The following is a 27,857-nucleotide window of genomic DNA, read 5'->3' on the forward strand; positions in this document are numbered from 1 at the left end:
TATCATCTGTAGTACTGATTGACAGCAGATGCTTTCCGTCAAATTTATCACTATTTGATGAATCATTTAAATTGAACTTAACTGTTAAATGTAAATGTTAAAATGTAAAAAACAACGTATGTGAGTTGAGTTCTATCATCGTAGTAATGCATTTGGTATTGTATTTTCTATTATGTTGTAGATACGGATGATTGTGGGACAATTGACACATTTTCCTCGGCCAACTCTTCTTCTGATGCATCTCCATCCTCCTCCATCTCTGCATCCTCCAGTACATCCAGCTCATCTTCATCCTCCTCATCCAGCTCCTCATCCTCATCAACTGATTCGTCTGATTCAGACAACAAATCAAAAAGACGGAGGAAGAAAAAGAAGCACCACCACCAGAGTCACAAGAAAAAGGACAAAAGAAAGAAAAAAGACAAGAAAAAAAGCTAACACGGCAAGCAAAGAGGTAAGAATATCAAGTTTTATTTTCTAAAATGTACTTCCTAGTAGCTTTATTTTCTTGGCTCTTCACTTGCTCTGTGCCCATGTAATCTTCATTACTTTTTGCAACCACTTTGAATCTATGTATTTCTCTGTTTCAATTCACTACTTGTGTTTTTGTTATACTAACCAAATTTGTATCTGTTTAAGCACGTCATCCTGAGGAGGCCATTATGAGATACAAGAAAGTCCTTAAGGCGTACAAGAAAGGAAGAAAGTTGAATGTGGCATATCGAAAGATTGGTGTTGATCGGAACACCATCGTCGCCAGTTCCCCAATCTGTGAGCTGGCTGTCGTAGCCCCGAAGAAATACAAGGAGTTGAGGATTGCTCACATGCCACAGCAACGACTGCAGGACTTTGCAAAAAAATGTCTGGAGGTGTTGATTAATTATCCAAACCTTTTGAGGGATGTTGAACAGCAAAAGAAAAAGGGAAAAACTCATACCTTTTTCGAAGAAAGCTTAGGTGTTGGGGCTTTGCGCGAGGTGCCCTAGAGCAGTTCGGTTGTAGCCCGGGTTGGGAGTAGAGGTTCCAAGATGTTAATATAAAAAATGCCAATGGCTTGAGTTTGCACAAATAGTGTTTGATCCTGATATGCTTGTATACCATATTCAGTAATTTTGTATACTGCTGTTTGTTTGTTGTTTTTGTTGTTGTATGTGTGTATCTGGGTATTAACCACGTGTTCAGCATTTCAAATGTGTGTAGTGTTTCGTGTATCCGGGTATTAAACACATGTTCAGCATTTAAAATGTGTGTAGCGTTTCGTGTATCAGGGTATTAAACACATGTTCAGCATTTCAAATGACTTGCCACGTTTACATGGAGCCAAATATTCCAATCACAATCGGAATATTTGTTCAAACCGAATAAATGTGTTCCATATAAACACCTCATTCGGAATGAACAGGCCCAAACCGAATGGAATTTCATTCCGATTCACAGGGGTGGAATATTCCTTTTCCCAAACCGATTAGAAGTAAAATTATATCATGTAAACAGGGAAGCGGAATGGTGTCTGGTTGCGTTCTTTCTGCACATGCTCCATACTGACGTGGTGACGTCACTTTGTGACGTAAGTAACGTCACTTGCAACATGGCTTCCAAGCACAGCGCACCTAATTGGAGTCCGGCGGAAAGATTGTATTTAATTCAAACTTTAAAAGAATTGAACATAACTGCTCGCTTAGACGGGCGTAAAACGAGGAACAGTGAACTATTTAAGAAAGTTCACGAGAGGTTACACGAAGCCGGAATAGACCGGAGCGTTGACCAGACTAGAAACCGGTGGAAAACCGGCTACTACAAGGCAAAAGAGCAAAACAGCAGAAGCGGATACGACCCCACAAACACAACAAGTGGGTTAAAGTTAAAACAGCAGCACTCCGACGATCGATCTCCATGTTTTGCAACGTGACGCTTTGTTTTGATTAATCTGCGCATGTCAGAAGGCAGTTGTCAAACGTCCTTTCGGAATACAGGCAGTCACATGTAAACGCTGGATCGGAATAGATAAAGTGACATGTAAACAGCTGATCTGAAATTTCCATTCGGAATGATTTGAATCGGTATGAATAAAAGTCAGCATGTAAACGTGGCTAGTGTTGTGTTTCTTTGGTAAAACACAGCAGACATAAATGCCTATGGGTGGAACAATCATAGGCAGAAAAACTTAATATTTTAAATATCGCATCAAATTTTGTACTTGTTCAACCTATTTGCTGTTCTTCAAAGTTTAGCAGATGGTTAGCAAACGATTAACAACTGATCTGTAAAGTGTGAATTAATATATTAGTTATAAGCTTATGGATGTTATTGGACGTTATTCTAAAGTTGCACTTGTTCCTCATTTACTAACAGTTAAGAAATTAGGAATAGTTGCAACTTTAGAATAACGTCCCAATAACATAAATAAACTATCAAACGATACTTATTAAGTCATTTGTTAGCAAGTTACTAATAGCTTAGTAATGGTATATTACTAATTTAAGGTGCCGGTATAAATCATTGACACAAAGTTTACAAGTCATTTATTACTCATTAACCACCAATTTATTGATGATATATTAACTATCTATAAGCATCATTATAAAGGCTTAACAAACTTTTAACTAACACTTAATAGATCAACAATAAATCATTTAATAACTGTTTACTAATGATCTATTAACTAGTTACAACGGATAGTTATTATAAAGTGTTACCGGAAACCTATATACAAGCAGACAGAAGAGACTATTTAAAAACATCAGGATAAGACACGAGTGATAGAGGAAAGATGATGACCTAACACAAGGGAGGATTGACAAAGGGACCTATAGGAGCACAATAATGAGCAGGGGTAAACGGTGACTTTGCATGAGATGTAAAGAGAAAAATAGAGGTGGAAGTGCATTAGCCATTCAAGGAAATTTGTTGGGATGCCTATTGCGGTGTTTTGTTTTGTCTGATTTATCTCTATGCAATGGCTTCCGGGGCGTGGCCTCCTCTCTGCCTGGGCTGCAAGGCCACAGGGCTGTGAGGGGCAGTGCTCTGATCCCTTACCGCCCTGTGGCGGCTTCTCGGCACTTTCCTGCTTCCGCCTTCCCCTCTCTTTTCTGCTCGGGTATCCTCCCTGCACTCCGGCGCGGCCTGCTGGCTGGGTGCTGGTGGGTCGGCTGGGTGTCGCCTGCTCTGGGTGGGGATCCTGTCCTGCCACAGGCTTAGTGGGCCGTGGGGGTCTTGCGGTGTGTCGTGTCGGTTGGGGGGTTGCGGCAGTAGCACGTGGGCTGGGTGGGCGGATGGTGCCACAACCCCTCATCCCCTCCATGAAGGCTGGTTGATGGGGGCGCGGATGGTCCGAGTGACCACCCTGGATCTTCGGGGATGATGCTACTTTGCTGGAGCTGCGGGAGGAGGGATGGGCTGCGCTGGCGCGGCCTAGCCCCCTCCCCACACGATTGGCTGGGAAAGGGCCGAGGCCCTGGGGCAGCGTTTTCCACTCGTCTGCAGATCAATTACATGTCTGATGGGATTCACGCATGACCAGGTGCAATTAGACACAGTCAAGAAAGGAAACTATTGGTGCCAGGATTAGCGATCAGGCAGAATAGAATAGGATGTCAACATAGCCACACTCACACAATACTGGGTGCTACACCTTACCCCTCCCAACCACATATCTTTCTGACTCCCACCGCCACACCCTCCTTTTTCTCCTTGGTCATCAGGCCCCTCACATGGTGTCAACTGGAAATACAACTAGCTAACGATAGTACCAACATCTTTATAGTTTTTTGTTTTCTTTTTTTGACTGTTCCTCCATAACCCCTTCCTGTTCGCTGCTTTTTCCTAATAAACGAAACACCGTGAATAATCACAATGGGACTATGTCATACTCCCATTTGATACATTAAAACTGTTCAGACCAATAGGACACTCAGATTCCCATTCTCCGTGTCAAGCAGCTGAGCAGGACAGGTTAAAAAAGATCAAATAAATAAAATAAAATTTTAAAAAATTGTGTGTGAATTGAGGTTTGCTTTCCGTGATTCGTGATTTGTTCCATCTATTGTCTATTTATTTTGTGAAATGTAAATTTGTTGAGGCTTTTGTTAATTTGTCTTTTGAGTATCTAGTTTTTCACTTTTCAGCCACGATAGAGAATGGCAAATCTGAGTGCTTTTGAAGGCTGAAACTTGTGGGGGTTTAGCATACTTCCATTGTGGTTGTCTATATTATTTTGTTTATTCCGAAAATTCAACTGTACAGAAAGTTCTATGGAACAGAAAGAAAGAAAGAACAGAGGGATAGTGTTTCAAAAACATGAATAAGGCAAAATCATTGTGTGAAAAGTCAAAAACAAACAACATTACAAAACTTTGCTTTGGACACTTGTGCTGAACATAACTTTTTTGTTTTATTTCATGTTTTTGCAAATGCTCAATGTGGCCACCACTGGCAGCATAGACAAAATCAAGCAGACGTACAAATTCCAATTGCACTTCAGCATGTCATCATGCAACTGTTGTCCGTGCTTATAAAACGAATAAATAATAATTGCTGGAAGTATTGATATGTTAAAGACAAAGTTATTTTTTTTATGAACAATGTCCTTCTCATCCTTGTTGGGTGGCATCTCTGGCCCCAGTTTTCCACAGAGCTGGCTTGGCACCACTTCTTTCTGTTCCGATCAAATTGTTCTCAGAGGCTGAAAATTGGTTCTTTGCGAGCACCAACTTGTTTCTGGGCTGGAAGAGGGCCACCGAAGCACCAACTAGATGGTTTATTGTGACAACAAGGAGCTGTGAGCGATCGGAAGTGAACTACTGCAGGTTGAGCCGAGCAGTAGTGTGAAAATAGCCTCTGACTCCAACTCTACTTGAAGCCACCATCTGCCGTTGTGTAATGATGTGTCTGGTGAAATTGCAGGCTCACCAAGTTCGTCCCTCAAGGCCTCATATGGAGAGAGATTTGTCTCAAAAGTCATTCATATAGATACATCTGCAATTCATGCATGTATTTTCAAGATCCACGAATACATCCAAAATTTTCAAATGTATTTTCAAGATCTGATACTTTTGTGACACAACAGTGGAACACACAACAAGCTGGAAAAAGAAAGTAATATAAAATTCTCTGAGAAACCTTCTCACATAATTAGGACATCTTAAGAAAATAAATAATTTTGGTAACCCTGATTGACCAGAAATAGGAGTCTTATTTGACTTGTGGCGTCAGCTATATAGAGTATATATAGCAATTCAATTCAATTCAATTCAATTTTATTTGTATAGCCCTCAATCACAACAGATGTCTCAAAGGGCTTTACAGAGGCAATATGATACACAATTAGAAATGAAGCAACAAAGATGAATAGATACAGTTCAAGTCCTGGGTATCCCCTATCCTTAAGACCGTCTACACTATACCATATATACAGTGGTACCTCTACATACGAATTTAATTCGTTTCATGACCTGGTTTTTCAGTCAAAATGGTCGTCTATCGAGTGGGATTTTTTCATAAGAATACTTCAAAATTCAATTGATTTGTTCCACATGCTAAAAACGTACGCTAAATCATTCATAAATACTGCAGGTAAGATTACAAATAACAAGCAACATGCAGATTGGCTCATAACTGATCATGAAAAACAGATGTCGATATTATCCAATATCATTTCAAAATGCTTTAATGGGCGAATATTATCGGCTGCCCAATAATTTTTAGGCAACTTTAATCACTTATGTAAATAGTTTTTTTGACCGTCAAGTTTACATAATTTTTATTGCCTCAAACATTGAGTTTAATGCTTCTTAATACCTTTTAAGGCCTGAATTTTGACACAAACCATTTAATGACTTCTGATGATTTGTACAAATTAAATTGACTTGACTTTTGACTAAAACCCTTGGAGGTCTAACTTCTTATAACGAGGTCTAACGAGGCTCCACTCGTTACCTGTATTAATGGCACCTGTTTTAACTCATTTTCGGTATAAAAGACACCTGTCCACAATCTCAGTCAGTCACACTCCAAACTCCAATATGGCCAAGACCAAAGAGCTGTCAAAGGACACCAGAGACAAAATTGTAGACCTGCCCCAGGCTGGGAAGACTGAATCTGCAATAGGTAAAACGCTTGGTGTAAAGAAATCGATTGTGGGAGCAATTATTAGAAAATGGAAGACATACAAGACCACCCATAAACTCCCTCGATCTGGGGCTCCATGCAAAATCTCACCCCGTGGCGTCAAAATGATAAGAATGGTGAGCAAAAATCCCAGAGCCACTCGAGGGGACCTTGTGAATGACCTACAGAGAGCTGGGACCACAGTAACAAAGGCTACTATCAGTATCACAATGCACCGCCATGGACTCAAATCCTGCACTGCCAGACGTGTCCCCCTGCTGAAGAAAGTACACATCCAGGCCCGCTGCATTTCGCTAGAGAGCATTTGGATGATCCAGAAGAGGACTGAGGAGTGAATGTGTTATGGTCAGATGAAACCAAAATAGAACTTTTTGGTAGAAACACAGGTTCTCGTGTTTGGAGGAGAAAGAATACTGAATTGCATCCAAAGAACAACATACCCACTGTTAGGTCTAAACTTACTTGTATCTAGCAAAATAATAAAGACCTAGAGGAGGACGAAGACAAGGATCAGATCGGAGACAGTGATAAGGCTTTACGCTGGCGGCCGTCAGGAGAAAAGGTTGATGCGGAGCAAGTAGCTCACAACAAGCTTATCTAACCTAACCCCTGAGGAGCGCAGCCTTTTATTGAAAACAGAAACATTATGGTGACGTCTACTGAAAACAGAAACATTATGGTGACGTCTACTGAAAAAGGAAACATTATGGTGATGTCTACTGAAAACAGAAACATTATGGTGACGTCTACTGGAAAAGGAAATATTATGGTGATGTCTACTGAAAACAGAAACATTATGGTGACGTCTACTGGAAAAGGAAACATTATGACTCTTTTCATTGTGTAAGCACTAAAGCATAAGCGAATAGACTGTTACATGAGAAAACATAATCATAACACCTAGTTTTAAACACACATAATTGCAAATATTGTGAATATTGTTAATACTGTTATTGTGCAAAAGCATTAAAGCACATCTCACACCACTGTGAAGCATGGAGGTGGAAACATCATGCTTCGGGGCTTTTTTTCTGCAAAGGGACCAGGACGACTGATTTGTGTAAAGGAAAGAATGAATGGGGCCATGTATCGAGAGATTCTGAGTGAAAATCTCCTTCCATCAGCAAGGGCATTGAAGATGAGACGTGGCTGGGTCTTTCAGCATGACTATGATCCCAAACACACAGCCAGGGCAACAAAGGAGTGGCTTCGTAAGAAGCATTTCAAGGTCCTGGAGTGGCCTAGCCAGTCTCCAGATCTAAACCCCATAGAAAATCTGTGGAGGGAGTTAGAGTCCGTGTTGCCCAACGACAGCCCCAAAACCTCACTGCTCTAGAGGTGATCTGCATGGGGGAATTGGCCAAAATACCAGCAACAAGTGTGTGAAAAGCTTGTAAGAGTTACAGAAAATGTTTGGCCTTCGTTATTGCCAACAAAGGGTACATAATAAGGTATTGAGATGAACTTTTGGTAGTGACCAAATACTTATTTTTCACCATGATTTGCAAATAAATTCTTTAAAAATCAAACAATGTGATTTTCAGTTTTTTTATCCCACATTCTGTCCCTCATGGTTGAGGTTTACCCATGTTGACAATTACAGGCCTCTCTAATATTTTCAGATTCAAAGATTCAGATTCAGAGATTTTATTTGTCATTGACATCAGCTCTCACAAGATGACAACAGATGCAACGAAGTTCCGTTCGATGAGTGAGCATCGGGCAGCTGCAGACTTGTTCCGCGCCGCCACCTCTCCCTCTTCTTCAGAAATTACAGAGCAAGTTACAAGTTGGCACACATTTTGCATACAACATGGCAAGGATATGACACGACGCACAGGTCACGTGCAGGGATTTTTTGTACGAAAAAAAGGAAAACTACCAGTCATGGCTGGAGGGAGGGAGGGAGGGAAAGTGATCGCAAGAAAAAGGCGGGTGCGGATTGGAGGGAGGTGAGGTTGTGTTTGAGTGTGTGAGTGCGCAAGTGTATCAGTATTTGTACATGTCTGTGGACAAAACAAGAGTCACAGAGCCCTGCGACTGTCCTTGGGAAGAGATCAGGGACAAAAGATATCAACATCTGCGCGGCTCCACCAGGAGAAGGGGGCGGGGGGGGGGGGGGGTAAGGGCAATCGGGAAAGGAAAGGAAAATTATAATCAAATTAAGCCGAATAAGTAATTTAGTTTGCCCAAATGCTGTTGGTCTTCAGTCAAATGTGCACTCCTCATGGCCCCATCTGCCGGGCCGCGGACCGGTACCGGTCCGTAGCGCATTTGCTACCGGGCCGCACAGAAATAATAATTTAATAACAACCGCATTCTGGCCGAAATAACCCTGTGCCCCTGCTTAACACACCAATATCCCTGTTTACTCTAGATATAATACTACGGGATACATTACAATGTGGTCATAGAAATCCATTGATTGGACTGCTAGCAGTACATCTTGTTTGTGTATATAATATATCTATGTGCGCTTGTCCTCGATAATAACGTATTACTAGGCTGCGGGCGCAGCACATTTGTTCGCGGAAATAATTAGCCCCCACACGAGCGAAGATAACTGGAAAACAGACGTCTTTGGAGATAATTTTACGGCGAAAAGGATATTTTTACGGCGAAAAGGGCACCTGACGGGCCTACAACCTTGAAGACCCACGAACTGCGAACGAGTGGATTCGTGACCCGTTTGTGAATAAACCGAGTGGTTCGAGCAAGTCTGTGCAACAGGAAGATCAACTTGTAGAGATTGCAAATGACGGCGACCTTAATAAACGTACATTTGAGACAACAACTCTACCGAGGTTCTGGATTAAAGTTATTCTGGAATATCCTGACATCGCGACAAGAGCATTGAAAACCTTGCTACAATTTCCAACATCGTATCTTTGTGAAGCGGGCTTCTTAATTAATGTTTAAATAACAAAGCGAAGTCGTTAATGGTGAGAGCGGTGTGTAGTTGTTGGGTGCAGCTCACATGGCAGGATGTACTGTATCTGAGGAGAACTTTTCTATAAGTCCTACCATGATCAAACGTACGTTAATATTCCTTTCTTTCAAGAAACTTTGTAGTGTTTACTTTGGAATTGCTGCATTTGCGCATTTTGCGGCTATGTTTAACATAACGCGCATGCGCAGAACCGCATCGTTGCAATTTTTGATGGGTTGCAAAATTTGTCAGAACATCGGTCCGTAAAAAAAAGACCCAAATAACACCGGTCCGTGGTGCCAAAAAGGTTGGGGTCCTCTGACTTATGTCATTGCCAATAGTCGCAGTCTGCCTCGACAGTTCAGTCATCCGCCCCGACAGTTCCGTCACCTGGCGCAAGATCGTATCAGCTTTCCTCCACCCGTCCTCAGACCGAACCGTGAGTCCACGGAGCCAGTTCTCGGTCTGGGCCTCCATGCGATCTTCCAATGCCTTGAATTGCACCGTTTGATCCGGGGTCAAATTGTTGAATTCCTTGAAAGTTGCCGTCTTGGAAAGTTTCTGGTAGAGCAGGGCACCTCCTAAGCCAAGCAGAAGGAACCCCACAATCGTCACGCCAAACAGCCAAATATCCTTGATGTCCTCCACCGATAGGACAGTAAGACACACTGGTTTCCAGTGATCCCATGAATCTCTCACATAACCAGCGGCGAAGGTCCCGTCAGGGCAGGACGGCTCTCATGGTGCACCGTGTCTTGTTGAAAAAATCTTGTCAATTGCGCTGATAGACCAACTAATCAGATCCATTTTTCTATGAGAGACCAGCGCGGTTGATCCACAGAGGAAAAAAAAGCAGACAGGCTGATTGACGAAGACGAAGATAACAGCAAGCAGCAGCAGGGAGGAAAAACACGTCCGCGCTCGTCGGAGGCAGGAAGAAGAGTATCATATATATATATATATATATATTAGGGCTGTCAAACGATTAAAATTTTAATCGAGTTAATTACAGCTTAAAAATTAATTAATCGTAATTAATCGCAATTCAAACCATTTATAAAATATGCCATATTTTTCTGTAAATTATTGTTGGAATGGAAAGACAAGATGGATATACATACAACATACGGTACATAAGGACTGTATTTGCTTATTATAACAATAAATCAACAAGATGGCATTAACATTATTAACATTCTGTTCAAGTGATCCATGGATAGAAAGGCTTGTAGTTCTTAAAAGATGAATATTAGTACAAGTTATAGAGATGTTATATTAAAACGCCTCTTAATGTTTTCGTTTTAATAAAATTTGTAAAATTTTCAATCAAAAAATAAACTAGTAGCCCTATTCTGTCCTCACTGTGTGTGAGTACACAAATTGACAGATAGCGAACATAAGTTCCAAAAAGAAATCAGACGGTGTGGCAAAGTTGCATGGCCTTTACTGAAGTCATCTCTTTTTGACAGGAGCACGTTTCTTGTATTTTTGTAAAACTGAAAATAACGAGGCAATGTGTCAATAACTTGCATAAATCACAAAATAACATAAAATGTACACACATGTGTCCATTTGAGCAGTAGCACTAGCCAATTAGCTCACAAGCATCTAACAATGTAACTGCATTTCACCATATATGTGAACAAATTCAAATACACATCATCAAAAACTATCTAATGCTCATGAATATAAACAAAGGAGGAATATAACTCACAAGCGATGCATGTATTAGACACAAACAGTGTGATGGGGCTATGAGAACTGCCACTGAATACTGGATGCGGACGTTAGCTGATCTGAATAGCACTGTCTATTAGTGTGAGTTCGCGTCGACATATAATCACGTCAGAAAAGCGCACCGAAACCCAAATAATCAGCTGCACTGAATCGCCAGCAGAGGGCGACATTACGCCACATAACATATGCAAGTCACACCCAAGCGCCAGCAGAGGGCGGAAAAACTCCATAAAACACAATTAACAAGTTGGCCTTTCACTGTACTGACATTTAAATCTGTCTGAGCGGGCCTAGTGCGTTAATTGCGTCAAATATTTTAACGTGATTAATTTAAAAAATTAATTAACGCCCGTTAACGCGATAATTTTGACAGCCCTACTATATATATAGCCCTACTATATATATATATATATATATATATATATATATATATATATATATATTAGGGCTGTCAAAATTCACTGGCGGTAATTAATTTTTCAAATTAATCACGTTAAAATATTTAACGCAATTAACGCATGCGCGGAACGAACCACTCAAGCATTGCCGCGAACAGACTAGAATGGCGCCGTTTGAAGTACATTGAGAGCTAAGCAAGTGGAGTGGATGCAAGTGCACCCCCAAGGGGCCGCTGTTATTTTCAATGTGACCGGCATTGTCAGATTGAGCAGTGAGGAAGAAAATGCTCGAGCGAGTCAGAGAGAGGGAGAGAGAGAGTAGACAGTAGCGTCCCCCTCATGCTTTTGATTTGTTAATAAAAGTACCCATATAAAGCAATCCAACGCCTTTCGGTACTTATATGCACGCCGCCGCCTTCCTAAGGAGGAAGGCTGACGAACCAAGCCAACTTGGATCGCCGGTCCACTCCTCACTATGGAGAGGAGTTGAAAGCACCGCCAATTACCAAAAGGGGCGAATAGGTAATACAGTCATTCATTGGAGCCGCGCTATTTATTGGTATAAGCTGTAGCAATTCAAACACAACAATTATAAATATTATGGTGCGCGAAATGGGGAAGAGTGACTGGAGATGATCTTTATCTTAACACCATGTATTGTACACAACGCAGAGAAGATATACCATTTGCAGCCACCATTGTGACTCATGGTTGCCCAAATTCCCATCATGCATTTGGGCAGTTAAGAACATTTAGGTCGCTACAGTATCATTTAGTGAAAGCACAACAAAAATAATATTCCTATCTCTCAAAAAGAAAATCGCTCAATGCAAAGAAAACTTGCATTGTACTAACATTTATCTTTTAATTACTATAACTTGTACTCACATTTATCTTTGAGAATTACAAGTCTTTCTATCCGTGGATCCCTTTCACAGAAAGAATGTTAATGTTAATGCGGTCTTGTGGATTTATTGTTATAATAAACAAATACAGTACTTATGTAAAGTATGTTGAATATATATATATCCATCTTGTCTTATCTTTCCATTCCAACAATAATTTACAGAAAAATATGGCATATTTTAGAGATGGTTTGAATTGCGATTAATTACGACTAATTAATTTTTAAGCTGTAATTAACTCTATTAAAATTTTTAATCGTATATATATATATATATATATATACATACATATGTGTATAAATATATATATTTATTTACATACATACAGTGGGGAGAACAAGTATTTCATACTCTGCCAATGGGTTTTCCCATTGACTGTGTATCAAATACTTGTTCTCCCCACTGTACAGTGCCTTGCAAAAGTATTCGGCCCCCTTGAATCTTGCAACCTTTCAACACATTTCAGGCTTCAAACATAAAGATATGAAATTAAATTTTTTTGTCAAGAATCAACAACAAGTGGGACACAATCGTGAAGTGGAACAACATTTATTGGATAATTGAAACTTTTTTAACAAATAAAAAACTGAAAAGTGGGGCGTGCAATATTATTCCGCCCCTTTACTTTCAGTGCAGCAAACTCACTCCAGAAGTTCAGTGAGGATCTCTGAATGATCCAATGTTGTCCTAAATGACCGATGATGATAAATAGAATCCAAATGTGTGTAATCAAGTCTCGGTATAAATGCACCTGCTCTGTGATAGTCTCAGGGTTCTGTTTAAAGCCGAGAGAGCATTATGAAAACCAAGGAACACACCAGGCAGGTCCGAGATACTGTTGTGGAGAAGTTTAAAGCCGGATTTGGATACAAAAAGATTTCCCAAGCTTTAAACATCTCAAGGAGCACTGTGCAAGCCATCATATTGAAATGGAAGGAGCATCAGACCATTGCACATCTACCAAGACTCGGCCGTCCTTCCAAACTTTCTTTTCAAACAAGGAGAAAACTGATCAGAGATTCAGCCAAGAGGCCCATGATCACTCTGGATGAACTGCAGAGATCTACAGCTGAGGTGGGAGAGTCTGTCCATAGGACAACAATCAGTCGTACACTGCACAAATCTGGCCTTTATGGAAGAGTGGCAAGAAGAAAGCCATTTCTCAAAGATATCCATAAAAAGTCTCGTTTAAAGTTTGCCACAAGCCACCTGGGAGACACACCAAACATGTGGAAGAAGGTGCTCTGGTCAGATGAAACCAAAATTGAACTTTTTGGCCACAATGCAAAACGATATGTTTGGCGTAAAAGCAACACAGCTCATCACCCTGAACACACCATCCCCACTGTCAAACATGGTGGTGGAAGCATCATGGTTTGGGACTGCTTTTCTTCAGCAGGGACAGGGAAGATGGTTAAAATTGACGGGAAGATGCATGCAGCCAAATACAGGAACATTCTGGAAGAAAACCTGTTGGTATCTGCAAAAGACCTGAGACTGGGACGGAGATTTATCTTCCAACAGGTCAATGATCCAAAACATAAAGCCAAATCTACAATGGAATGGTTCAAAAATAAACGTATCCAGGTGTTAGAATGGCCAAGTCAAAGTCCAGACCTGAATCCAATCGAGAATCTGTGGAAAGAGCTGAAGACTGCTGTTCACAAACACTCTCCATCCCACCTCACTGAGCTCGAGCTGTTTTGCAAGGAAGAATGGGCAAGAATGTCAGTCTCTCGATGTGCAAAACTGATAGAAACATACCCCAAGCGACTTGCAGCTGTAATTGGAGCAAAAGGTGGCGCTGCAAAGTATTAACGCAAGGGGGCCGAATAATATTGCACGCCCCACTTTTCAGTTTTTTATTTGTTAAAAAAGTTTAAATTATCCAATAAATTTTGTTCCACTTCACGATTGTGTCCCACTTGTTGTTGATTCTTGACAAAAAATTAAAATTTTATATCTTTATGTTTGAAGCCTGAAATGTGGCGAAAGGTTGCAAGGTTCAAGGGGGCCGAATACTTTTGCAAGGCACTGTATGTATAAATATACATATGTATGTATATATATATATACCTATGTATATATTAGGGCTGTCAAAATTATCACGTTAATGGGCGGTAAGTATTTTTTTTAATTAATCACGTTAAAATATTTGACGCAATTAATGCTAATGCCCCGCTCAGATTAAAATGACAGCAGTGTAAAGTCCGCCTGTTACTTGTTACCTGTTTTTTGTTGTTTGGCGCCCTCTGCTGGCGCTTGGGCCCAAATGATTTTATGGGTTTGGGGAGTGAGCATGGTGTAATGACATCAACAATGGCGAGCTACTAGTTTGTTTTTTTAATTGAAAATTTTACAAATTTTAATAGAACGAAAACATTAAGAGGGGCTTGAAGATAACATTTCTCTAACTTGTACTAACATTTATCTTTTAAGTACTATAAGTCTTTCTATCCATGGATCGCTTTAACAGAATGTTAATAATGTTAATGCCATCTTGTTGATTTATTGTTATAATAAACAAATACAGTCCTTATGTACCATATGCTGAATGTATATATCCGTCTTGTGTCTTATCTTTCCATTCCAACAATAATTTACAGAAAAATGTGGCGTATTTTATAAATGGTTTGAATTGCGATTAATTACAATTAATTAATTTTTAAGCTGTAATTAACTCGATTAAAAATTTTAATCGTTTGACAGCCTTAATATATATATATATGTATATATATATATATATATATACACAGGACTGTCTCAAAAAATTAGAATATTGTGTATTCTAATTTTCTGAGACAGTCCAGTATATATATACAGTATATGTATTATGTATACAGTAGATTAGTATATATCTAACCCCTCCCCCTTCTCCTCACTGCAGCGTATGTGTGTAACCCCCCCCCCCCCTTTCTACCACGGATCTTGACCAATCAAATGCAGCTTTAACCGAAGGGGGAAAAAAACAGGAGAAAAAAAAGTCGGCTCCTATTAGGAGCGGCTTCCTATTAGGAGCCAGCGCCAGTCGTTCACTTCAAAGAGCCAGCTCTAAGAGCCGGTTCGTTCGTGAACGACACATCACTAGTCGGCAGAAAGGACGAGTGGGCACGGGCGTTCTGATTTGTAGATTGGACCACGCCGTTTATTGGCACAAAGCAATTCGGCTTCTTCTTCCCAACCTTCATGAAATACAACTGAACATCTCCCAGCGCAAGTGCAAATACAACAAAAAAAATTATTTACATGTTCCAAAAAATAGTGTTCAGGAAAAAATCTGCATAATAGAAGGTAATATACTCACAGCTAAACAACAATGAAAAGAAAACTGCTGGCTATCACAAATTCACAGTCAAAATAAACATGCAAAATGCACATAAAACTCAAACTTTGCTCAAACTCTTTCTAAACCAGTGTTTTTTTAACCGGTGTGCCGTGGCACACTAGTGTGCCGTAAGAGAAGTTATCCAATATCGCTTTTTTTTTTTTTTTTTTTACGTCATCAGGCGAAGTTTGTAACAGTCACCTCCTTAAATGGTGTTCCTCCCAACATCCACCATGCGGTGGCGCTGCTTTATTTACATTGAATCTGTTCTTCCTATGTTGCTGCTTACTTTTATATTGGAGTTCTGCGAACGCGTGTGTGCGAACTGCTGAGCTACCGAGTGACAAGTGGTCAAGGTGGATTATTATTATATTATTATTTTTTTGTGAATAAATGTGCATAAGTGGAAGCTTCTCCCCTTTTTGTTTTTTTTTATGCACGCATCCTACTTACCACGTGTTACAAGTTGCAGTAGGAAAGGAAGAGTAGGTAGAACCTTGCGGTCGTGTGCAAATGGGCAATGTATTGCTCACGTCGTGTTCAAGAGCTGCTCAGATTTTTAGCCATCAGCTACCTTGCTGTCTGCAAAAATGTGGACACCACCACGTCTACTGTACATCATTTGATTAGAGTCGTCAAGTGTCAATATACTGGACTGTCTCAGGAAATTAGAATACAGAATATTCTAATTTTTTGAGACAGTCCTGTGTATATATACAGGACTGTCTCAGGAAATTAGAATACACAATATTCTAATTTCCTGACTGTCTCAGGAAATTACAATATTCTAATTTTTTGAGACAGTCCTGTATATATACACAGGACTGTCTCAAAAAATTAGAATATTGTGTATTCTAATTTTCTGAGACAGTCCAGTACAAGTGTCCTTTCCATTTCATCCATATTTGAGACCATCAATCCCCCTGTGTTTTATTCCAACACATTGTTGAGGACAACAAAGTAGCTGATGTCTAAAAATCCGAGCAGTTCTTGAACATGACGCGAGGAGTTGCATTTGCTCTCGTTTCAAACCAAGTCGATTGACTATTTTGTTCGGCTCCATGAAAACACTAGTGTGCCACGGCACACCGGTTAAAAAAACACTGGTTTAGAAAGGCAACTTTTTTGAGAACACTACAAAGGTAAATGAAAAAGCCCTCAAAGCCAGTTACATTGTTGCCAAACTTGTTGCTGAATCCAAAAAGAGGAAATACTACCTGCCGGCAAAGCCATTGTCAGTGAGATGCTTGCGATTAAAGACATTTCTAAAGTCCCCGTCTGACAGTTATGAGCTTTTCGATCCTAACTGCGATATAAAAAACAGACGAAGACCTGTTGATGAAGATTCCTGCAAGGATATCGGCTTTGTGTTCATCCATACAGGCTCAAGTTTCACATTGAGTAAGTATAAATATTGAGAAATTATTTCATAATTAAATAAACTGTACAGAAAGTAATTTTGAAACATTTTTGGTCTGTGGTGTGCCGCAAGATTTTTTTCTGATGTAAAAACGTGCCGTGACACAGAAAAGGTTGAAAAACACTGTTCTAAACGTTTTAGCTGTCTGTTTTGCTGAAAAAAAATTACTCTGGATGGCTATATTCAGTAACAATTCACAGCTTTGATGCTGGGAGCCATTAACAAGCGTCTTACCTTCATGAAATACAATAGAACATAAAGCCCAATGGCACCGACACTGGATAAGAAGGGAAACTATGGCGTCATCCAAGGGTCAAAATGCACACATCGGTCTGATCTCCCAAGTAATTAAAAACTCGCTATTGACACCTGGTGGCGTATTTAAATCACTCCCTTACACGCTGTATGTTTATATTAACTGGCTGAATTGAACTGTCTTTTTCATAAAAAAAAAAAAAAAAAAAAAAAAAAAAAACATAGGTCATACTTTTTGCATTTTTTTTTTTTTTTAATTTTACCTAGAACAGAGGTCATGGAATCGCGGACCTCGGTCCGGTTCCGGACCCCCAAGCCGTCTGGACCGGATCTCAAGCTGTCGTGACTAATACACGTTGCAACAACAAAAATCATTTTTGTCTGCGGGTTTGCAGAGCTGGAGGTGGGCCACAAACAAAAACCTTAGCGGTGACGCGCCAGCCAATGGAGTGAATGGGAGTGAAGCATTTGAAAGTTATTTTTAGAACAGCATGTCTCAGGGGCAGTTTACATGGCGACTCTGCGACAATAAGATGCAATGACGGAGTAGCGGACTTGCCTCGCGTGCATATGTTGTCGGCGAAGACGGAAGGTGAGAACCAAAAATTCTGAATCCTTCCTCCAAAGTGGAAGAATCCGATTGCCGGGAATTGAGGGGGGCTTCCTCGGCATGCATATTAAAGGCTCCCGCGGCGCAAGACCGAGACATTAACATCAGCACTTGTACACATCACATTGGGCGTGCATAGCGGTGCTACTAAACATTAAAAACAGCAAATATGGCAGAATGTCGGCTTTAATTTACTGTTTTAATAATATTTTTAAATTAAATATGTTGAATGTTTCAATTTTTGTGCCTTTTTGAACAAAAGAAAAATGCCATTGCTTCGAGTGGGCGGGCATAATTTTTTCCGGGCTGAGGGAGCTCGGTGGGGTCAAAGTGCATCATTCTCTGTCTCCCTGTAAATCTGCACTGCCCCCTAGGGCCTGGCATGAATACTACATCATTTTCATGCGGAATTGCGACATTGTTCAAATGGAGACGCAAATGCAAATTTGAAATTGTATGTATTCTCTGAGTGTCACCATGTAAACGGCCCCTCACACTAGCTTTCCAGACTCCGCGGAGTGACAGCCAAATACTGAGCCGAATGAAGTTGGAGGAAGAGTCGAAAAAGGTATGGCAAATGGCGTGCTCAAAACTACACAAGATTGATGCAGAAAACAGCGTGTTTAAAGTGATCCTCTAATTTAAATACATGTGGGCTCTAATAAACCACAATTGTTCTCTGTACTAAAATATGTTGTTAGAAACACATAAAATGTTAAATCAATGGCAATATTTTATAATATTTAGTCCATATTTTGACCGTTAGTTGGCGCCATGGTTTGCGGGCTCGCAGTGATGACGTCATTGGTATCTTTCGTGTTCAACAATTGCTTATTGCTGCCTAAACTCGCGAAGTAAAATGCCACGATGTGCTGCTTTTGGATGCAATTTCCAGTCAAATGGAAACAAGGAGAGTCAAGTGAGAGGTCAAGGTGGAATTATTATTTTTAGTGAATAAATGTGCATAAGTGGAAGCTTTTCCCCCTTTTTTGTCCCTGTATGCACGTATCCTACCCACCACGCGTTACAACTAGCGCCCAAACATTATTCCTGGATCCTCAGTCAAGTAAGGCATCCATCTATTTTCTGGATCCGACGGTCCCACCGCGTCTGAAATATTGGTTTCGGATCTGTCCATTTTTTTGATTCGTCGGTCCCACAAGAGCTTTTCAGTCTACTTTGTGGAATCGACGGCCTAATCGCGGCTGCGACATTGCCATGGTATCAGTATAATTCCTGGATCTTCGAGTGAGTAAAAAAAATGCAGATTTGGATTACTATTGCTATCTTTTTTGTTGACTATTCTTCGTGGGAGTTTTCCCCAAATCATACTAAATAATAAAAGCACTATGGCACGCTACAGTGACGACAGTGACGACAGTGACGACAGTGATTCTGACGTGGACCTTACAACAACGTTGGGAGTTCATCAGGGAATGCGTGTTTGCGTACTGCTGAGCTCCCGAGTGAAGAGTAGTCAAGGTGGAAATATTATTTTTTGTGAATAAATGTCCATAAGTGGAAGCTTCTCCCCTTTTTTGTACTTTTATACACGTATCCTTGCTACCACGCGTTACAATGTACATTGTATTGTATTTCCGCAATGTTGAACATGCACCAATTTCAGCGTCGCAAGTGAAACGTGCAACTCGGAACGACCCCGACCTGTCAGTCGTCATGGACATGGTAATTAAAGGAGAAACCAAGTGTGAGAACACCGCTCTCAAACCTTTTTTGGGTAGGAGGTGGGAACTTTCTGTTCGGGTTGTTTGCTGTGGGGGAGGAGAGTGATTGTGCCACAGTCATTGCGTGCTAAAATGGTTGCGCAACTGCATGTAGGTCACAGTGGTATTGTTAAAATGAAAGAAATGGCAAGAAGTTATTTTTGGTGGCCAGGATTAGATAAACAGATCGAAGAGATGGTAAAAAGTTGTTCATCTTGCCAGAAGATTCGCAACAATCCACCTACAGCCCCACTTCATCCTTGGGGTTTTTCCTCAGGACCCTTGGCACCGCATTCATATTGACTTTGCGGGGCCTTTTGAAAATCGAATGTTTCTGGTTGCTATCGATGCCCATAGTATATGGCCAGAGGTAGCTATCATGAAATCAACCACATCGAAAAAGGCAGTTGAGAAGTTAGGGGAGACGTTTAGTCGTTTCGGAGCCCCTGCACAACTCGTCTCAGACAATGAGCCCCAATTTGTGTCAAAAGAAATGGTTGAATTCCTGCAAGCCAATGGGGTTCAACACATTAAGTCGGCTCCCAATCACCCGGCAACCAACGGCTTGGTAGAGAAGTTAGTGCAAACCCTCAAACATGCTCTCAAAGCATCACAAGGGCAAAGTACACTCCATCAGAGACTACGCGAATGTCTCCTCAAATATCGAACATCTGTGCATGCACATATCAAAGTATCGCCAGCGAGCCTCATGTTTTCTCGAGAGATACGAACTGGCATGGCTGGTGCTGCGTCACCAGTAGGTGGATGGCGAGATAGTGTAAAGCGCTTTGAGCGCCTTGAAAGGTGGAAAAGCGCTATATAAGTATAACACCATTAACACCATCTTCTGAAACCACCAACCCTGAGCGAGATTGTTCAAATGGATCAACGGAAGCAAGTCAAGTACAGAGACCTGCATTCCAAGAACCGAGTTTTTGCACCTGTTGACTCTGTTATGGCCCGGAGTTACCAGAGTACAGAAAAGTGGGCCCCTGCCACCATCATTGCTCAAACTGGGCCTGTTTCCTACACAGTTCAGACAGCTGATGGTGTTTGGCGTCGCCATGTGGATCAATTGTTGAGAACACCAGACACTACTCCAGAACTGTCTATTGATTGTGATGATGCCAGCAGTGTAATTATACCAGAAATGTCTAGCTTACCGGATGTGTCAAAAATACCAGAAATGTCTAGCTTACCGGATGTGTCAAACCCAAACAATCCTGCTGTAATTGTGTCTAATTCAACCAACGACACAAACGGAACCTGAAATGGTATTGGAACCTGTTTCCACAAGTGGAAAATCGGAAGTGACTGTTGAACGTCGTTATCCTGCATGCGACAGGCAGATAGATTGGATTTATAAGTAATAAGTAATGAGGGAAAAACAGGAGGTATTTTTGTGTTTAGTTCTGGGACATGTTATGTAAGGGGGGAGGAGAAGTGACATATTTATGTCACACTGCTGTTGCCATAGTGTGCACTTTCTGTGGGTGTAGTATTACAGTAGAGGTGTGCATCGGTACTGCCCTCACGATTCGATTCGATTATGATTCAGAGGGCCACGATTCGATTCGATTCGATTCGATTAAGAGGGTCACGATTCGATTCGGTTCGATTCGGCAATGCATTGCGATGCCTTAAAGCCTGGGATGCATTAAAATTCTAAAGCAAAGCATATTTTTCGTGAATCATGAGGCAACACAAGCGGTCAGACATTAAACAACTTTTTATTGGCTCTTGTGTCACTCCTGGTTGAAGTCAAATGAAAATACTTTTAGATATATATTTCTTTTAAAAAAAACAAAAAACAGATCAAAGCATTTAATTGGTGATTTGAATGAGACCAGGGCTTTCTCTTTTTTTTACACACAGTAGCAGCCTTTCACACAATGCAACATCTGAACTCCTGTGCAAAATCAGTAATAGCAGTCACTGTATTTTAGTCACAACAACCCATCGATAAAAATATTCAAGTAAATATTAAAGAAAGCGACAAAGAAGATATTGTAGTGCAGCAGCATCTTTATCGCAATATAAATCCAGGGATCAGTTCAGTTGCAAACAAAACATCCAACTAAATTGCAATGTAAAACAAAAGTAAAATGTAGGCCTAGCCCACTATATATGTGTAATCAACTTAGAAATGCAATTAGTAAGTACCACATAAGAATAAAAAAATAATGAATTAAAATGAAGTGCAGCAGCATTTGAGGAAATATCATTGTTTTGCAAATGAGAGAGCAGAGACATAGTAGAGGTTAGATGGGGCCTAAAAAATCCAGCCCGACCCGACACGGCCCGCTGGTATTGAAGCCCGACCCGGCTTGGAGTGACGCAAAAAAAAACAAAAACGCAGCAGCAGCAATTTATTTTCATTTCTTCGAGATGGCAGAAAAAACGCATGTTTCTTAATGTTTAAATAGTCTACATATTTTTGTGATCATCATTGAAGCAAAGCGTTAACGAAATAACGCTGGGAAAGTTTAATATTTAAAAAAAAAAAAAAAACATCCGATTTTGCAAACACACAGAGGAAGTTTTCTTAATGTTTAAATAGTCTACATATTTTTGTGATAATTATAAAATCATTTGCACAGTGAAATAAGTTTGGGAAAGTTTAATATAAAATATAAATAAAAAAAAAACGAGTTTGCAGACACACAGAGGAGAGGATTCAAAAGGATCACATTTGTGTTGCCTTTGTGTGCATAAATAAAAGTCTTTCGTGACGAATTCTCAGTTGGCAGAAAAAAAACGCAAGTTTTCTTAATGTTTAAATAGTCTACGTATTTTTGTGATAATTATAAAATTGTCACAACGAAATAACGTTGAGAAAGTTTAATATATAAAAAAAAAAAAAAAAACGAGTTTGCAGACACGCAGAGGAGAGGTTTTAAAAGGATCACATTTGTGTTGCCTTTGTGTGCATAAAAAAGTGTCTTTCGTAACGAATCGCAAGCGCCACAGCGGAGGAGAAGAAGAAAAAGCGGGCGGCGCCACTGCTTCATGTGAGTGCACAAGCAAATGAACAATACAGAGAGCCTGCTCTCGGTTTTATCCCATTTTTAAAAACATTTTTTTATAATTAGTCCGGCGCGGGGCAGGCCGACCCGACCCGACCCGAACCGAACGTGAATGCTTGACATTTTGGGCCCGACCCATTCGGGTTCGGGCACAAGATCTAACCTCTAAGAGATAGGACATAACATACCAATGGCTGAAGCGGAGAAAGAGGGAGCAAGAAAGATTCTTGATGCACCTAAGACATTGAAAGCTGACATCTGGAGACATTTTGGCTTCTATGAAGTTGGTGGGAAACTTGACCAGAGTTATGCAGTGTGTAAAAAATGAAACATGACAATAATAATACAAATGGGGAAACCAAATCCATTGCATCACCGGAATTGCGCAGGGAAGATTTTTTAATGTACTTATATATTTTAAAATGCGCTGAATCGATTCGGCTTGTTGCCCGCATCGAATCGAATCGTCCATGCCCCGCATCGGGATGCATCGCCGCATCGATTATTGTTGACACCACTAGTATTACAGTATAAAAGGGAATCTCTGTTATGTCTCTGTGACATTTATGCTGAGAAGCACACTGAATAAAGAAGTGTTGTTCCATTCAAGTCTCGGCCTTACATGTGCTTAGATTAAGGAAGTACATAACACAAGGTGTGCTCTTTGGCCTGTACTGTAAGCACATGACAGCTCTCGATGCTAACAATCTACATAATTATATTGGGATAAGTTTGAAAACGCAATATACTTACCTTGAATATCTGCTAATAAAACTGGACAGCATACACTCTCGCTCCCAACCGGACTTCCCAACAGGACTCTCTCGCATCACCAGTTTTGCCCAACTTTTGTCTTATCAGGTATTTGCTGCACGCATTTGTCCCTGAAGCTCGCCTTGTGAACGACCGACAGTGCTGTCCTGCTCTTCACTTTTCAGATCTGGTTCAAATAGGAAGGGTAGAACTGACGACATGTTGGGAAAGCTAACGAGTGACACGCTGGAATTTCGGCAACGGGACCAGTGACGTCATGCACTACAACGTAACAAGAATGGCGACCTATCACTTAAAATAATTTTACAAACTTTACTAAAACAAAACCATTAAGAGAGGTTTTAATATCAAACTATTATAACTCATACTAACATTTTAAGAATTACTTGTCTTTAAAACAGACAGGAGGTCTGGACCAACAAGGAGGAGTGGACCAACACATTTTTGTTCATTTCGCTATGGCTCATCTGTTCAGAGACGGTAGCGCTTGTAAAGAGCAGCAATTTGAAAAGGCATTATGAGACGAAGCACGCAGCTTTTTCGCAAAGTTTCCCTATGAACTCTGCCATCCGTTCTCAAAAAATAGCGGAATTAAGGGCTCAATATGATCGCACCTCAATGCTCATGGTTCATTCATTCACTCCACAGCAACGCGCAAATGAATGCTCCCTCAGAATAGCGTGGATATTGGGTCAAAACAAAAAGTCTTTTAGTGACGCACCGATTGTCAAACATTGTATGAGTGCAGTTGCTGAAACTTTGCTTCATGGAAAGCAAAAAGAAGTCTGTCAAAAAATAAAGCAAGTCCCCCTGTCAGCATCCACAATTTAAAAAAAAATGTCTTGAACATGCTCTTATGTTGCTATTTAATGATTCAATTAAAGCACTTGCAACTTTTATATATTGTTTACAATTTTGAATGTTGTAATTATCAGCATGGCCACGTAAAGATACATTTGTATTTTTGGGGGGGAAAAAGCATTAAAAATATTTCCGAACCCGAGATTGTTGTAATTTTGTAATTTCGGACCCAGAGGATTTTTAATTCATGACCCCTTACCTAGAATAGATAAGAGTGTAGTGGTATTAAAACTTTCAAATGCTGTGAGAAAAAGGCCTTTTTGTTTTTCCAGTCGTACTAAACCCGAAACAAACCGTGACTTGTGTGTACCGTCACACCCCTAATATATATTGATATATTTTTCAATATGCAGGTGAGGCTCTTAATCTCTTCCCTCTTCTACTGTATCTTAAGTTTCGTTGTTTTGATTAAAAAAAAAATAAAAAAAATCACGCAAGGTTTATGGATACATCATTCAATAAAGGTTCAGGGCAAGTAACTATTTTTGGTAATGAAAATCAAAAAGAAATTATTATCATATTGTAGCATCTACAAGGAGAACGCCCACTTGGTGATGATAATGCATAATCAACAGGAAAACGGTCAATTATTTTCAATAATTGTACCCACCTGAACGCCACAAACTATGTAAAAAAAAAAAAAAAAAACAATTCCCCAAGAGTTTAAAATGACGCTCGCCACGCTAAATGCTAATGCTAACGAGAATGTGAATGCTATGCTAACACTCTGAGCCAACTAGCATCGCGTTTGCAATGGCGTCACAACCCCTTTCCCTCCTCCCCCCTGCCACTCTGGTCTCTCAATTGAAGCCAGTCCCTCCTCACGCAGCACCAAAAAGGGGGCCGCCGTCATCCCCCCGGGAATCAACCAGCCAACCAACCAGCCAACACAACTGACCGACCGACCGACCAACCAACACAACCGACTGACCATTGCAACCAACCAACCAACCCACCCACCAACCAACCAACACAATTGACCGACCATCTTGCTCTCACAACAGAAATAATCAACTTTTCAAAGTTGAGGAGCTAGAGCACCAGAGTAGGGTGCACCGTGCATGAGCATTCATCATGGATGGCGTGGCAAAGGTTTAGTGCTAGATACCGCTTCGCATCAGAAATGCGGACCATTAATTTAGTAAGAGTAGTTCATTAGGTCTCAAGGGCAAATACAGCTGCAAGTAACAAATAAAGTGCAAACAGAACCGGCACTAAAATCGAACCTTTTGGCACCCCACAAGAGAAAGAAGTCAGTGAAGAAAATATTCTACAATCATTACTGAGAAGGCCCTACGTTCCAGATAGGACTTAAACCATTGTAGAGCATTGCCATGGATGCCTAATGTGGTGCTCTAAACCCGATACAGGGACCGTATTTTTCAACTGTATCGAATACCACTGAGAGGTCTAGCAAAACAAGCACAGGTGGGTTTCCAGCATCCACAGAATAGGCAATGTCATTGTACGCTTTTAACATAGCCGACTCAGTGCTGTGTCTGGATCTGAGGCCTAATTGAATAATATACACGTATACATACATACATACATACATTCACTATTGTCCAAAAGTTTGGGGTCGGTTAGACCCCATACTTTTGAACGGTAGTGTAAAGTAGGAGCAATATTCTGTCGGCCTTGAAACTGCATGAAAGGATTGGACTGAACTGGTTGTCTATTTGAAAATGGCTGGAATTGATTGATTAAAATTACATTTTGTATCACATCAACTGCATTTGCAGCACTTGCAGTCTAATGTTAAAATTAAACAACAAAACATTTAAACTAATATTCAGAGGTTGCTAAATTTACCTTTAGGTTGTTATCTCCTTACAGACGTTGGACGTTGTATCAGTGTTTCTTCATCTGTATGGAAAAACCTTCACTGTTGAAAAAAAAGACTCAAAATACTCTCCTGGATTAGTGTAGACATGGAACTTGACAGAGGAGAATGGCAGAAACTGAATGAAGAGTCGGGAATAGCGAGGAGTGACATGATGAAACGAAGAAAAGATAGCGAAAAATTACAGAAATGAAAAAAAAAAAAAGAGAAAACAGACAAATAAAATACATGTGTAGGAATATTTGCGGTTGCCAGGTTTGGCTTCCTGACTGGGAGATTTTAAATAAGGTCTTCTTCCCGACCGTCCACTCACATGACCATAGGCACTGGCAGTAATCCCATAATCCTTTGCTCAACCCTGCTACACTTGTCCAAACAAACACTTGTTGGATTATCTCACCTGCCTTCCTCTGCCAACATACCCTCACTCTTTAACATCCACCATGTTAACCTGATTCTCTGTTTATTGTCTTGTTGTTGTCTATTATTTTTTATTATTGTTTCAAACGCTGTCTATTTACACGCATGCAAACTGGTTAGGGGTGAAAAAGGTGACAAAGTAACATGGACACACGGCATGCAAGGAAAAGTGCAACCAGAAACATCTCGAATTAAACACAGTACATAATAATTTAACATATACAAGTCTAAATCTCTCATCCTGAAATCAGAACATATAAGACGCATTAAGTAGCAACTTATACAAAATCTAAATTATAAAATATACAGTATTGGCATTTGCATTTGCATTAAGCAGAGAACCGCTGTACAGCATAAAATATGAATTTACAGGTACAGTATAAATTCCATTAACTTAACTATTATGTGTTAGATAGATAGATAGATAGATAGATAGATAGATAGATAGATAGATAGATAGATAGATAGATAGATAGATAGATAGATAGATAGATAGATAGAAAAAAAAATACAAGTATTCAAAAACATTAACTGTAGTGATCATAACTTTATTTACATTCAACCAAAGCAATTAGTCCCATGGTCCCTAACTTCGATTGATAGGGCATCATACTGGATAAACAGAAGCACACCTCTAAACTGTTTTATGAACAGGGGTGTGTGCGAACAGTGGGGTAATGGGGGTACTTTCAAATGCGACCTGTAGCGGAGCTCTCCGGTTTGATAAACTCTCGATGGCTAAATAAATGAAACGATCTCCATAAAAAGGCAAAACTCTTCCCTTTCTGTAATTATCGGAGAGTATGTAGGGGCCTTAAATAACTCGTTGTCAAAAATAACTGGTGACCATTCAGAACTTTACTAACAAAGCCCTGAACATGACTTGTATGGAAGGCACTAGTCCATCACTCTATTTACCTCATTGCTCATGATTTTTTTTTTTTTTTTCGTTAACAAGCGCTTTACAAAGGGGCCTTAAATAACTCGTCACAACGCCAACTGGCGACAATTCAGATCCGAACTGACGTTCGCTAACTTTACTAGCAGAGCCCTGTGTGAAAGGCGCTAGTTAGCCCCTCCGCAGTTAGAGCTCCCTCGAGTAACTTCGTTCTACGAGGCGGTGAAATATCGAGGACTATCTGAAGTCAGTTATCAAGAAATTAAGCGAATACTTGTGTTATAGACACCAATACAAGCGCAGGAATTGATCGAACGACACGATTGAATGATTTATGAAGACTATTATAGGCCATCACTCAAACTTTTAGCTTTAAGAAGTTAACAATTTTTGACATTGATCCCTTACCTTGCCGCAATTTCCAACGTGTCCGGGCGAGAAAATGGGATGGAGAGAGGTTCGGCCTTAACGGTTTCACTCGCTCGTTGATATGTTACAGGATATTCAGGAAAAAAAAAACATATATGGGCCAAAAATGTACAAAGACCAATAGTAGAGTTTAGCTACAGTAACATTCCGTTAAACACACACAAATGCACACAACAA

At 40.3% G+C, this 27,857-nt stretch overlaps 1 protein-coding gene across 2 annotated transcripts in view; it reads right to left on the reverse strand.

The window, feature by feature from the left end:
* Positions 1 to 26,250, reverse strand: part of si:dkey-72l14.3 (Glyco_hydro_56 domain-containing protein) — a 137,003-nt gene extending 110,753 nt beyond the window's left edge. For both annotated transcript variants that reach the window (XM_057819062.1, XM_057819053.1), the window contains exon 1: positions 25,903 to 26,250. The gene's annotated coding sequence lies outside the window, so the exon portion shown is untranslated. The remainder of the gene's footprint in view (positions 1 to 25,902) is intronic.
* Between the last annotated feature and the right edge of the window lie 1,607 nt (positions 26,251 to 27,857).

Source organism: Corythoichthys intestinalis, chromosome 2, assembly GCF_030265065.1.
Source record: "Corythoichthys intestinalis isolate RoL2023-P3 chromosome 2, ASM3026506v1, whole genome shotgun sequence".
NCBI classification, from domain to species: Eukaryota; Metazoa; Chordata; class Actinopteri; order Syngnathiformes; family Syngnathidae; genus Corythoichthys; species Corythoichthys intestinalis.